Here is a 14,894-nt window from a genome sequence, read left to right on the forward strand (position 1 = left end):
TTAGTTTTCCCACACCTGCAGGTTTTGTTTTTTTTTTTTGGTTTTTTTTTTCTTCTTTTTTTTTTTTTTCAGTTCAACAGAAAGCATAGCTAAAACAAGCATTCCAATGTGCATGAACAGAACACACAGTAGGCAATTTGGGAACTCATTCATCACAGATCAATAGAATGGCTTGGATAGTGGATGAGATAGCAAACCATTTGATTTATTATGCCCAATGTAATAATACATGATTTTAAAAGAAATTAAATTCACAAAACTAAAAATCTTTATCTTATTTATTACTCATTCCAGAAGAAATAAATAAACAATGCCAGACTTTTAAAACTAAAAGCAAGTTGTCTGTGTCTGTGAAATGTGGTATATTTTCTTTCAAGATGTAAAAATGATGTTTTAATAAAATATTTTGTTTCAATGTTTTTGCTATAAATATACTATTATATATAATTAGAAAAAAATAACTTGTATTTAAAAAGCACAAGAATAGAGACACCACATGGAACACAATTTTGCAAATATCTTTGGCCTCAGTTTGATCTTATTGACTGAGTTAGCCTTCCTGTAATAACACTGAAGTTACGGAGCTACAGTATTATAGCATACCACAGAATTTTAATATAACCTAATGTAGTCAGAAATATGTATAAGAAAAACCAGAATAATGACAACCAGTGATTGTAAACATTTGTTCTTCGACATACTAGTTCTTTTTCTGAAACAGAAAATTCATGTCCATAAATTTTTCTTGTCTGTACTTCAATAATTCTGGAAAAGAAGGAGCATGAGTTTGATACCCCTCTTCAAATTACACTTAATTTTAGAAAAAGGTGCAACAATATTTGCCTAGCATTCTGAGCCAAACTTATCATTATTTTCCATGTAAACTGTGGAACCAAAGGCTCTCTCATCTTTTTCATATATGTTTTGGATCAGCAGTACACCCCCGCATGAGAAACCAGTATATAGAAAGCCAATAAGTTATTCAATCACAAAGAATAGAAACCATGCTTAATGTTATGCTTAGTTTGTGGTTTTAAACAAAGACATATTGTTTTTCATCAGAAATGATCTTTAAAAAGAAGCAGTTTTATTCTAGTATTTCAGAAGTGACAGTATTAAATTTTGTGGGAAGGAGAAAGCCTCTTAAGACAGAGACTAATGCTGTGTACCAAAGCTACTGGATTTTAAAATAGATATAACTATAAAGTACTTACCATATGTATTAAGTGTATATTTTATTTTAGATTTATTTATTGCATAGAGGAATCTCCATGATTTTTGAACTTGTGCTAATTTTTGTTTTGATTTGATTTGATTTTTTTGACTGGGAGTGACCTCTGAGTAACCTTTGGTAGGGAATTTTACCTGAGAATTCCCTGATACAAGTGTTTTTAAAGGTATGACAATATGTTGGATTTTTATTATTGTTTTTTTAACAATAATAAAAAAAAAAGCACAATTTTAATTTTCCTTATTTATGAATTTGAGGCTTTTTCTTTGGTAGGGGAAAGGGGAATATGTCATATATCCCATAATAAGCTTACAATTTAACCTTTCTTTCTTTCATGCACCAATGTTTTCTACTTGATCTCCATGTATTTTTACTAAAATATTTTTAATTAGTTTTTACAAAAATGGTTTGACTATTTATGAATAAAAAATGCCAAATTATACACTTACATTCAGAAAACATACATAAGACTACAAACATTCAAATCTGTCATGGATCTAAGGCTTCACAAGTCAAAAATGGTTTTGAATGTTTTCCACGGGAAATATGTTTTGACTGTTAAGTCTCATATACTACTTATGAGTGGTTTTCCAAGTGTGCTGCTTCTATGAGGTTAATCCTGCAAGCATTTTTTTCAGTGATGCAGTACTTACAGCTACTGCTTTCACCAGTGGTACAGGCCAGGCATCAGAATAGCAAAATGCTCTTTGAGGTTATTGGCACACGTGTACATATATAATGGTTTTGCAGAATGTAAATATCATAAATGATCTGCTTCCAAACATTTTAGCACATTGTATGTAATATCACATGAAATTAAAATCTTGCAGTGCTCACATAGGAAAATGTCCTGTGGCTAAAACTTGGAGTATAAACTTTTGGCTCATTCTCTGCAGTTAAAACTTATAGTTTACTTAACCTAGACTTTTGGGAAAATATTTCTTCCTTAGTAATTTTCAATTTGTACTCAGCTATTTATAGAGAGAACGTAAAAAGAGTGTAGGTTTTCTAAATAACTGAGTCTTTCTGCTTCAGAAATGCTTTATGATATAATGGATTCTCACATCCAGCATGATGATGAGCATGAACCTTTCCATGTCAGTTATTTTGAATTCACAAACAGTTTTGCACTTTGTAAAACAAAATCTGACAAATATATATATTTTTTTCTTGATATGATCTCCATTATATCTGGACAGGCTCTGTATCTTCACAACTAGCACTTGCTAGTCTTCTTCAAATTAAAAGACCACCAAATTTTGGCAGAAATATCTTGTCAGCAGGTCAAATACAAGTTAACTGTCCTATTTTGTGTAACTCACATACAGATTTACTCTGATTCCCCATCTGATTCACCCTCTTTTGGCTGAACATATATAACCTGAGCGCACAATTGTTCATAGCAGCTTAAGAGCTTTCTGGATAATTTCATAGGAAGGAGCTACCTTCTACTATAAAGACATATAAATGTGTTTATATTTATAATGACTGCAAATTATTTCATACATACCAGATTTTTTTTTAATGCACATATATAAAGATGATAACCAAGACGGATTTAGAAACATAGAAGAAACTATTATGAGCTTGAATAGACTGGAAGTTCCAGTTAAGTTATGTGAAAATAATTTTAACCATTGGCCAAGATATTGACTTTTTTCTTTGATTTCATTATCAACAGCATAATAGTTTGTGTTGAGGCTAAATTGGCAGAGATCTGTTGGCAGACTTGCAGTGTTGATTGTTTTGTTTTTTTTATTCTGGAATCCCTATAATTTATTACAGACTGGTATAAATAAGATTGTTAATGGTGGTGTCAATAAATATTACACAAGTTTAACTGTGTGAAAAACTAATACTTTACAGTGCATCTCTCCTACATGTAAAATCATGTAATACAGCATGTATTCAGTTAATTGATACATATGAACTAAAGAGCAAATATTATTTGTAATATAACATGTTCCTGATAATTTCTCTTGTAAGATAAAAATAGTACCCTCTGTCTACCTAATTGTTAACCAGTTCTCTACATACAGCATCTGTTTACATTAGTAATGTAATTGCTGTGATAATAAGCTCATTGATTTAGTATCTAAGGAAATAATCAGTCAGGGCATCACATTTGTCTTGCTTTATTTGACAGCCTATCTTCTACACTGAATAAACAATGTCAGTTCTTGCCATTGTTCCAAAGAAATGAAGCCAAAGAAAAAAAACAACAAAACAAAAAACAATGAAGCGAAACCAAACAACCAAGCAACCAAAAAAACAGAAAGCTCTCTCTTCTTGCCCATTATTACCTAGAAAAAAATTTGCTGTAGCTAACTAATATTAGACAAATTTAATTGCAAGAGTAGCATAAAACTAGTTTTATACATTTTTGAATAGGAAAATTGTATATCTTTTTTTGTTTAAGCAGTATGACAGACTTATCCTTCTCTTGACAGTTAAGCATAAAAGTATTAAAACTGGGAACATTTGGTTAGCTGAGTCACATAAGAGTTATTCTTTTCTCTAAGCATTTCTGTGTGAAAAATGTATGACTCCTTAACAGAAGTATTTTACATGGTAGTAAGGGGTCTGTGTACTTGGGCTCACTTGCCTAAACCACAGAGGAAGAAAATCAATCAGAAGTGTTAAAGAACAATCTCTGTTTTATGATTTATTTTAAGTTATTTTTTATTTTTTGGGAGGGAATCTAATGTGTGGTGTCACATCAGCACATCATTTTCTTCTACAGTATTGGATTTCACAAGCTTTCAAAAATCCATAGTTCAGAGGATGAGTTCATGGTTTGAAAATATAGGATTGTTCTTACCCTATGTGATGTTCAAGCTAGGTAGTAGTACAACACTCTTTCCATTTGTATGCTACCCATGAAGAAAAATATTTATTGCAGAGCATACGTCCTCACAGATTTCTCTGCATGGACTTTATGGTAGATGCAAAGAAAGCTGTTAGCATAAGTCTCATTCCCCCATGGAAGTAGATATTACTCTTTACTTACAGACAGCACAACTGGACTTACATAAAATAATAATCTAATAATAGTGTTCTCCTTAAATAGCACCAAGATGTTCCAAGACCTCTTGTTTCAGAGGTGTCTTATAAATACTGTTATTAGTAATCATGTCCTTCACAAAGAAACATATGCATATGTAGGATGACCCAGAAAATTTGTTTTCCAGAAAATGGACTGAAAACGAAATTTTCCCTCACTTCACCTTGGCATCAGAATAGTTTCAGGTGTTTTCACCTCTGCACAGCCTTTGTTTTAATTACAAGTGGGAAGAAGAGTTACACTTCTGAAGAATGAGTAGAAATGAAGATATGTAAAATTAAGCCCTCATCACGGTGTGTTAATTGCCTATGCATTAGTTGTATTTACAAGACCAGAGCAACCAAAGACAGGTTGTTCTTTGTTTCCAAACCAGATGCAGTGTAGCAGGATTGTGGCCTCACAGCTCATCTAAATTCTAAATTCCGTCAGGCTGACATCTGCTCCCTTTCTGCTGATTAAGAAATGCCAACAAACATTTTTTTGTTTCTTCTTTTTGCCTGCAGAAAGTCTTTCTTTTCCGTTCATACCTGTAAACTCAAAAATGGACTCTTCCCACTTGGTGGTTTTAACTCTGTTTACATAAAAGAAAATACTGGTAAATTGGAAAGGCAAAGCTTGAGCAAGTCTCTCTAAGACATAGTCATATACATATCATGCATTTCTTGACATATAACCAAGAAAATGCCAGATACATTTGTAAAATGTACTAATTTTTTCAACAGTTCTCCTGAATAGAAGTCTTCAAGGGTGTCACCAAAATGAAGTCCTTTCCTGTCAAACAAATGAAGTATATTCAGTTGTGGCCCCTGGGGTGCTACTGGCAGAGTTCAGAGCTGACACAGATCCACACCCCGTTCTCCTCCACATGAAGCAGAAAATCTGCATTTCTGTCTTAAATTGCATGGCAGTATCTTATGTGTCTTGGTGTTCTTCCACTCCTCAGAAAGAGTTTCAAAAGGACCAAAAATGCTAAGTTTGTGAAATGTGGGTGCTTATGGCTATTGCCTCAGTCTGGACAGTATGCTGAATTAAATAATCACTTGTCATCTGGGAGAGATTTGCTAAGGTACCTTTTTATGCTTCTTGTTCTCATTGCTTTGCACAACTGAACTTGTTCCAGTACCAGGTGAACATTTATTCTTTCTATAATATTTCCTTTTGGACATGAAGAAGAAAAGATTCGGTATGAGGTGAAGACACATTTTCTTTGAGATCATGTTTACATTTTTCCAGTGCTCCTTCGTGAAGTCATGTTGTGTAGTTTGATGTATATGCTTAATCTATGAACAGACATATCTTTTCTGCAGGTAGATTCTAATATGTTGAATATGTATTTACTTATACATGAATGCACATATAGATGTATCATTTCTGAAAGAAATTATATACATGCCCAAACTAATACATGTATTTCAGCAGATTTAAAGATACCTATTTCTCTTGTAAATGTTTTCACTTTCCTAGAAAATTGTGTCTGCTAAAGTACGATTTTTAGCCATGAGATTTTTCAGGTTATGTACCTACTATCTCTCAACTGGGACTGAAACACAAATTAAATGTTTACTGGATTTGTAACTAACTAAAATTGTTGCCTTTCTTTGTTTCTTTGTATGATGAGGGTTTTTTAAAAATAAAATATCTGCATGTGAGTATATGCTGGATAGCAGACAATAGCTCTAACATTTGTGGAATAAGGATAGCAGTTACTAACCAGAGAGGCTAAGAGTCATTAGACTCTAAAACATCTGAAAACATCTATTCTGCTTACAAATAGACCTTATCTAGTGATTTCTGTACAGGAAAACTCTGGATTGATGTCAGTTTTAACTACACATATATATGTATATATACTTAATTTCAACTTTATTTTCTTTGTACAAAAGAAACCTAGTAGCAACACAGCCTTAAGAAATGCCTGAAGAGCACAATGGGGAAGATTTGTGGGAAAGCATGTTTTCAGGTAGAAAAAAAATGAAGATTCACTGTGTGAGGGGACCAGGTGACAGACCTAAGGGCTTTATCCGCTGCTATTTTAGCACAAACGCTGGAGGGGAAGGTGTTATGAACGTAGATGAGAAAGAAGTTTTTCCCCCATTCTGAGATATGTTTCAGTTTCAGATGTTATGTGTCAGTCACATGGGAGTCTGTCATTAGGACTAAGTCACCTCAGCTTTTTGTACATATTTGAGAGTAATGCCATTCTCTGGTTATGCCAAACCGTGATTCTCTTCTAGTCTTAGGGAAGGTGGATCTTTTGTCTTCTGCTGTTTTATTCTTCATTGCAAATCATTAAAGATAGGAAAGTCAGTTTTTACTGATCTGGCAGTTTTTCCTGCTGTTCATGTAAGCTTGTTCAATATGATTTTGGATTGTTCTCATATTCTGATTATTTCTTTCACACCTTCACTTTTTGTATAGGTTCTCCACCTGAGCCATTGCTCACTCTTGCACAGTGGTATACGGGACAGATAAACAATAAATGCCTCTTTCTTCAAGAAAGTCAGAGGATGCAAGGTATTCTACAATATACCACATTAAATGAAGAGATTGTGTAGCTTGTGTTTATAGAATAATATATTTTTCTCCATGCACACTTTTGGCTTTATCTGTAGATGGTTTTACACTTTGAGGACACTTTTTCAAAATTCTAGTCTTATGAGATCAAGTGACTTGATGATGATGGATTGTTGAGCATATCTTGAAGTGAGTGATGTGTGTTCCTTTTATAAATGTGACAATCTATAAGGTAAGAAATTAATCAGAAGTTAAAGGTGTTTGAAGTAAAGGAACACTTTGTGGAATGTACTTATACTTGTATCACTCGTATCACTCTTTGGTATGCTAAAAAGCTTGAAAACAGGTGTGAGCAACCAATCCAAATACCTACCCGTGAAGAGAAGTATTTCAGTTAGACTTTCTGGTTCTGGAACTACTTGAGGTAAAATTAACAGCGTATTTTACCTTTAACTACTTTGATTAAACCTATTAATAGTTTGCATGTTGATACTTGTGAATAATTTTTAAAGAAATTCACTTTGAATGTCACAGGAGTTGCTTAAAGCTGTTGACCTTGTGTTTCATACCAAGCTCTTCTCAGCTATCTCAAATGGCATTTTCTATCCCTACCTCTTCTAACTGTCATGGAAAAAGACATCTACCTTGTTATAAAAGTACTGTCATACTGCAGGGCTTTGGGCAAATCAAATTAACAGCAGAGTTAGAGTCAACTTAGACATAATAACTGTTGTAATGGTAGCACTTCACCGCTGTTCTAGACACCTATGAGTGTGAGTGCTTCCAGAGAAGCTAGGTTCCATCTCCCATGCAAAGGATGTCCTGAAGGACCCACAATTCTTCAATTTGTGAAGAAATTTGAGAAAGGTGCATGTTGCCTTGTGTAAGGTAACCTAAAGAACTACGTCCATCATTGAGAATGTGCATCTGACGGCCCCATGACCAAGTTACACGCGGATCACACCAATATGGTGAGCTGTAAAATGGCGTTTAATGAACCGTGTGAGACCCTTATATAGGGCTCCAATTTCAGCCTCATACATATACATTACCGAGCACGGGGAGGCCTATCGCGTTACATCCCGTGAGTTCGTGCCGCCTAATACATCAGGTGCAAAACTCTGCACAGGAGACATTTTGATTCTCACAGTGCAAGGTCATTGCAAGAATCCAAACTTGCCCTTCAACATGGTGAATATTACATATTTTTTTTCCCCTTTTACAAGCTTAACTTTCATCAACAAGACAAGAAAAATGAAAAGATGTGCATTTTGGATATTTTGTAGTTTAGCCTGCATATCTCCTTATTATGTGCTCCTTTCCTTTACAAATTTTCACATGCCTTTTGACTTCTTTCATGTTTAAAGTCATGAATTCTGTGGCTTATTCTAGAACAAAACAGAGGATGAGGGATGTCCAAATCTCCTTCCATAGTGAAAAAAAACCCACAGCTGTCTTCCTGGCTGTCATTCCATCAGAAGTCTTGGAAATTTCACTCCTGCACTCTGTCCTCCCACTTCTATTGAATGAAATGGCAGCAACTGCTCCACCATTAGGATCAATATTCAGGCCATTATGTCAGCAAAAGGAGCAGCAAATCACATTTACGTGGATTGTCAGATTCATTATTATAAGCAGATGGCAGTCCTTGCACTACAATGCAGCTGAGAAAAGACTGACATCATTTCAAATTAAAATCTATAATGCTAATACACATCTCTGGCTCTTTGTACAGGCCTAAGTGCATTAATCTTCTGAATGATTTGCCAATGTGTGCAATGCTTTAGGTGTTTTCATTTGAGTGGAGCAAAAGGAGAGCTTTAAACTAAGAACAGTTAACATTTATTCATACAGATTGATAAAAGCTAACGTAATTTTCTTTACTAGTAGCTCTCTAATAGGAATTAATGAGACATTTTAAAGATAAAGCCCAAGATCAAAAAGCTATTTTAAGAAAGGTATTAGACACTAGGAGTAAACAACAACAACAACAACTGCTGATGTCTCCTTTATATAAATTGGTGTTAAAATATTTTCTTGTTAAAAAGAAAAAAGAGCATTTTGTTAAAAGTGGAATGGAAATACCTAAGTGTGAAATGAAATGAGAAAGGAGAAGAAATATCTCTTGTTAAATTTGCGGAAAAATAAATCAAAACTTTTATGATTGGATCATAACCAAATGTATAAAAAGTGAACAAAAATAAGTTGAGCTTTTTAATAGAAATACAATGAAAAACAATTTATAATAAAAAGGATTTAAAATACTTTGGGTCAGTTTTAACAGCAGTATTTAGATTACTTATCTTGTAATCACCAATTCTATAATTTTTTCATGCAGTTTTTAGGGCTTAGGGATTGATTTCTCCATTCTTAAACCTTCCTCCAAAATTACATATATCTAAGACAAATAATCTTCTGGAGAATAAAGTATAGGCAGAGACTGCTGACAGGCTGTCTGGACCATGAGCACAAAATGCATGTGCTCTTAGAAAGTTTGCATGCCTTGTACTGGACCGGCTTTTGGGATCCTGAATATCTTTGTAACCATATCATCACAGTGCTGATTCTGAGCAGAAATAACTTTTCTCTTGGAAGGGCTAAGTAGTAATTTTATGCTGTTGCATCTGCCTAGTTTCATGGAACACAGAGAAATTATGTAAGCATTTTCCCTAAAGAAAGCTGTTTCAAAATTCAAAATCCTCCTGTTATGAAAAGAGAAGAAAAAAAAGGGAAGGGAAGGGAACGGAAAGATAAGGGAAAGGAAGGAAGGAAGGGCCATAGGGAACGAAGGAAGGGAAGGAAGGGAAGGAAGCGAAAGGGGACAAGAAGGGGGACCAAGGGAAAGGGAAGACAGAAGGGAACAGGGGGAGGAAGGAAGGGAAGAATGGAAAAGGGCAAAGGAAGGAAAAAAAAAAGAAAAGAAAAGAAAAGAAAAGAAAAGAAAAGAAAAGAAAAGAAAAGAAAAGAAAAGAAAAGAAAAGAAAAGAAAAGAAAAGAAAAGAAAAAATAAATTTTGTTAAAATGCTTTGACCAGATCCAGGTAGAACATTCTGTCCTATTCCTCCGTAACCAGAAATTTAATGTAAGATAAGAAAGTACTCAGGTCTACAATGTCTTCCAGTGGATTCCCGTGGCTAAATTCCACAACATAAACCAGTATGTCTAACTTTTTATTATTTTTATATCTCAGGCTAGGCAAAAAGCTGCTGAAGGGAGAGCCTTAATTCTTCTATCTCAATTTATTCTCAACCTACCCTCCCTCAGATCACATTTATCTTCTGCTTATTCCCTGGATACAGGTAAGAGAAAGTCACAGTGATATATAATTTATATTCTGATGTGAAAACATGTTTTAGTTCAGAAGTGAATTAGTTGTTTTTTAAAATATATCAGTGATATTGTTGACTTCTTCTGAATTCTTTTGGTATTAGCATATCTAAAGCCATATATTTTAGTAATTCATTCATATTTGCTCACCTAATTGACATTACTTAATACATCTAACTGGCATTACTTAATACATCATTTTGTTTTTCCCCTAACCAAATATGAACACATTGTCTGACTTTTACAAACAAGTCTATATGTGCATCATTATAAAATCGCACACTGAAGTGATATAAATAATAATTTAATATTATACTTGCCAAGAGATTTCTTCTGAGTATGAATTTATTTGTGCTAAATGAATAACCACATACTGAAAAAAAGTATTTTTTCTACGTTGTAAATTGTTTTAAAATATGCAGGCTGGGGAACTGTACAGTGAGATTCAAATGAAAGATAATTAAAGACAATTTTGCTTTTCAAATTTTAAAAAAGTCATTCAAATGAATTAAACTTGAAAAGATATATACCTAATTGTAGTTTTATGAGTCTGATCTTCCTAAAATCCTTACACTTTCATGAAAATTTTTGTGCACTTTAAAATTGCAATTTTTTTACAGATATTCAAATGAACTGATTAACATTAAAACGTTAGATCAGTATTAACACTGAAGCAATCAGAGAAGAAATGAGTAACAATTCTGAAAAACTACAAAATCATCAGCTTTTTTATATGCTTAAAATAGATCATAGTCCTATCTGAATCTTTCAAACTCATTTTCTTGTAAACTGTTTTGCTAATAATTGCAGAATTAAATCTCTGCCATAACTTTCAGCTTTCCTTTTTAGGGACTATAGAAATAAGAACATCCAACTAATAAATAATTAAGTTTATAGTTGTTATTTAAAGTGCAAATGTTGAATCTGGTATTTATTTGAAATTTTATTTTTCTAACATAATATTAAAATTGTTTAATTAACAGATAATGGCAGTAGATGTTGAATGCGTAATGTTTTGGAGAACTTCTCCAAAACAATGTGGAAATAGTGTTTTCCAAGCCACAGATCTCATTATCGCAAATCTTACTTATGTTCCTCCCCAGGTGCTCAATGAATTGATTTTTCTTGTATACATTTCTTGGACTCATTAGGTAGACACTACCATTTTTGACTCCTAAGTTCATTCATCAAATTAATTATTAAACTTCTGAATTAGTTATTAATTAGTTATTAGAGTTCTGAAATGCTGCTTCTGAATTAGGAAGTCTGAATGTAGTAACTGAGAAAACATATTTTAAAATATGGCCCATTTATCCCAAGAGATGCTCTCTGTGACAGATATTTGAAAATGTAGTACTTAGTAGTATCTTAGCAGTAGTGTAAGTGTAAATAAGTATTTTTACAAAGCATGGAATAATAGGCCATGTTTGTCCATGGCTGAAGAAGGAAGACACACCATTTGGAGATGCACATGCCTTATACTCAATTTGAGCCCTCAATATATCCCTTTTCCCCACTCCCCCTTCCTTTGCCTACCCTTCAGTTTGTTTTACTGTCTGAACACTTAAAGAGATATCTACTTAAGGATGTCAAAAGGTGCAGTAAATGGGAGGCAGGCCACTGGGAGACAAAATAGGGAGGTCATTCCGCCTGACCTCCCCATTTTTTTCCCACTAAGAAAAATGCTGTCTAGCTGGCATAAGATTGAGAGACAAGGTAGAAAAACAGCAAAAACAATATTAACTCAACCTGTTTGGTGAAGTACTTTCTCCTTCATTTTTAATGCTGATCTTCTGTAGAATTCTTTTCCTTTGAAAATACTAACTTTTCATTTTTGTGCATTATTCACCTCCCTGCAGGTTGTGCTAATGAATGGAAATTCACTGATAAAGTTCTTTTCAATTTCTGTTAGTTATGAAGGGAAGATTTTCAACAATTAAGCTAAGTTTCTCAGAAGCTGATAGTTTTGTTGATGCTGTTAAGTCTTTAGATGATATACAGTATATCTATAATTTCTTACTGTTGTATTGGGCACAAAATCCTGACCTTTAACCACAGTTACACTGATGGGGAAAAAAAGTGATTTCTTGTGTGCACAGAGGCTACGAGGAGTTTCTTGAAAGTCTGACTGGAAAAGATTTAGTTGGGTAAAAGGATCTGTCTTCTTGAAGAAAAGCATCAGGCCTATTCATCCTTACAGGCATCATGCACCTATTCTTAGTTGCCTAATGTCCAGCAGATCATGTCCAGTTTGATGTCATCTTGTTTTACCAGTCAATAGAAATGAGGAATTCTTCTGCTATTGGACTGACTGCAAATAAGAGGCACATCTATTCTTTGGACAAAAGTGACTTAATCCTACTGAAGCAATCAATGGGATTTATCCCTAAAAACATAGTCTAAAGAGGTATTTCAAAGGTGTTTGTACATTTTAGATGTGTGTCTTGAATTATTTCCCTTAAAATAGTGGTTCTCACTCTGAAAATCATTGCCACTGTTTATTATGAATATGTTGCAAACCTTGTCACATAATTTACCCATAAAGGCAGGTAAGCCTTTATTATATAACCTCTCCCAGAGTTTATATGATAAAAACTTATAAATTCTATCTAAAGCAGACCAAAAAGGAAGGATTGTCATTAAAAAGAAAAAAAAAATCAGCCTCTGACAAACATGTATACTCAAATTCAACATGTTTTTATCAGTACTATACTTGCTACTTATGGTCTAGATTTTTCCTCTAATTAGAGTAAACTAAAAAGGACAAATTTTCAACTAAGTCTACTGAAATCTCTCTATTAATGAAATTTATGTAATTGAGAAAAAGAACTGACAAAGCTTTGGCAAGTGAATGATTTTTGAGTTAGATGCTTCTTCCTGTTGTGTATAGTGACTCACTTGTGCAAATTACTAAAGTTACATTGGTCTGTACTCTGGAATTATGTGGACATCTCTGAGAGGAGGTTCAAGTCCACGATTCTGAGATCAGCAAAACAAAATATGTCATCAATATAAAAATTTTTTTAAAATAATAATAAAACAAAAATGTTAGCCCAGTTTTAATTCCAGCCATGGAATTTAGTCTCAAATATTTTCTTTTAGGTTTTAGTTTATTTATTTATGTATCATTATTTAAAAAATGAGAAATACATTCTAAGCAACTAATTTTATAACTTTTTTTGTGTGCAAACTTGCTGGCATGACTGTTTTAATGAATAGCAAATAAATAGAGATTATTTGGAATCTTATTCTACCTTCAGAAGCAAGCGAAACAAAACTTTAAATATAAAATGTCTACCTAAGTCCATTAATTGCCAGTGCCACTGACACACCAGTACCAATTCCTTCTTCCTACTGCAGCTATACAGGTCAATATTTATATTGCTATAGTTAAATAGAGCTCATTAATATTGTTCCCCTTTTCTATGCTTGAGGTTTTATCCTGATGCATTATCTTATATATCATTTAAAAGAATGAATATGGATATATTATATTAAAATTTTTTATTTTTTTTTTTTTTGAAAATCACTGGAAAAATCAAATCTGAAAAGCAAGTGATAAAAGAATAAAACGTTAAATAAATCCAATAACATATTTCCTATTTTTTGTCATTGTACCAAGAGCACATCAGAACACTTCAATTTAAACATGAGGTGAACACATAAAACCAACCCTGCAGTTCAGGGCAAAGCATTTCTTAAGTGACAATTTGTTCTTTACTGTTACTGATTCACTAGGTTGCTTCTGTCAAATGCTGGGAGCACAAATGTTGGTGGCTTACCAGCAAAAACACTGCAAATGAGAATGATAGATGTGCTGTATAGGTAACCATCTGCACTAACTTTCAAAGGTGCTGAATTAGCAATCCTTTTCCTCTTCCTTTTTTTCATTTCTGATACACAAGTACAGAATCCCTAGTGAATGGCAAAGTGGGATGTTGACAAAGGTTTTCCTTTCTAGGGAAGGATGAGCGGGTGTAGAGTGAAAAGTTCATTGTATGATGGATGAGCCAGTGAGTATGAAGGTCACTCTGTCACTGGTACACAAGAGAGGATTATGGGTGACAACAGAACTAAAAAAATAGTAGATAAATGGTTTACAAAATAAAATAACAGAAAGTAGTAAGAAACTTCCCCACTAACATTGTTATTGTTAAATGGCAACCAGGACAAATAAGCTGAAAGACATCTGTGCATCTTAAGGAATATTTCAGAATTAGGGAGGGTTTGCTTGATTATAAATTAAGATATAAGTTCATATGTTGTTTTTCAAATAAAATTATCAGTAAGAATTAAAGAAATTCTAACATCAAACCACAAATAAACCAGAAAACTACCCCCCCCCACCCCTCTCCCCCTCTGAGTCTAATAAAAAATAATAAATAAATAAATAAATAAATAAATAACGCACATACTGGAAATCTCTGAAAGTGAAGTTGCTGCGTTAAAAAAAAAAATCAAAAAAAAAAACCCAAAAACAAAAACAAAATAACCACAAAGTTTTATACTTCAAGCTACTTTGATTTGAATGAAAATTAAGAAATTTTATCTCAAGTATTTCAAGGTTAAAATTAAGCAAGATAATTTTTATTCTATTTAAAATGTTAACTTTTAAAGGCAATCAGTTAATGTCTTTATGAAAAAATGACCATAGGCAAAAGTGATAAACTGACCCTTGAATGTCCTAATATTTGTATTTTTTTTTCTACTATCTTAAAAATTATATAAAGTAACCTAGGGTTATTCTAAAATGTTAAT

This window comes from Coturnix japonica, chromosome 2 (assembly GCF_001577835.2).
Source record: "Coturnix japonica isolate 7356 chromosome 2, Coturnix japonica 2.1, whole genome shotgun sequence".
NCBI lineage: Eukaryota > Metazoa > Chordata > Aves > Galliformes > Phasianidae > Coturnix > Coturnix japonica.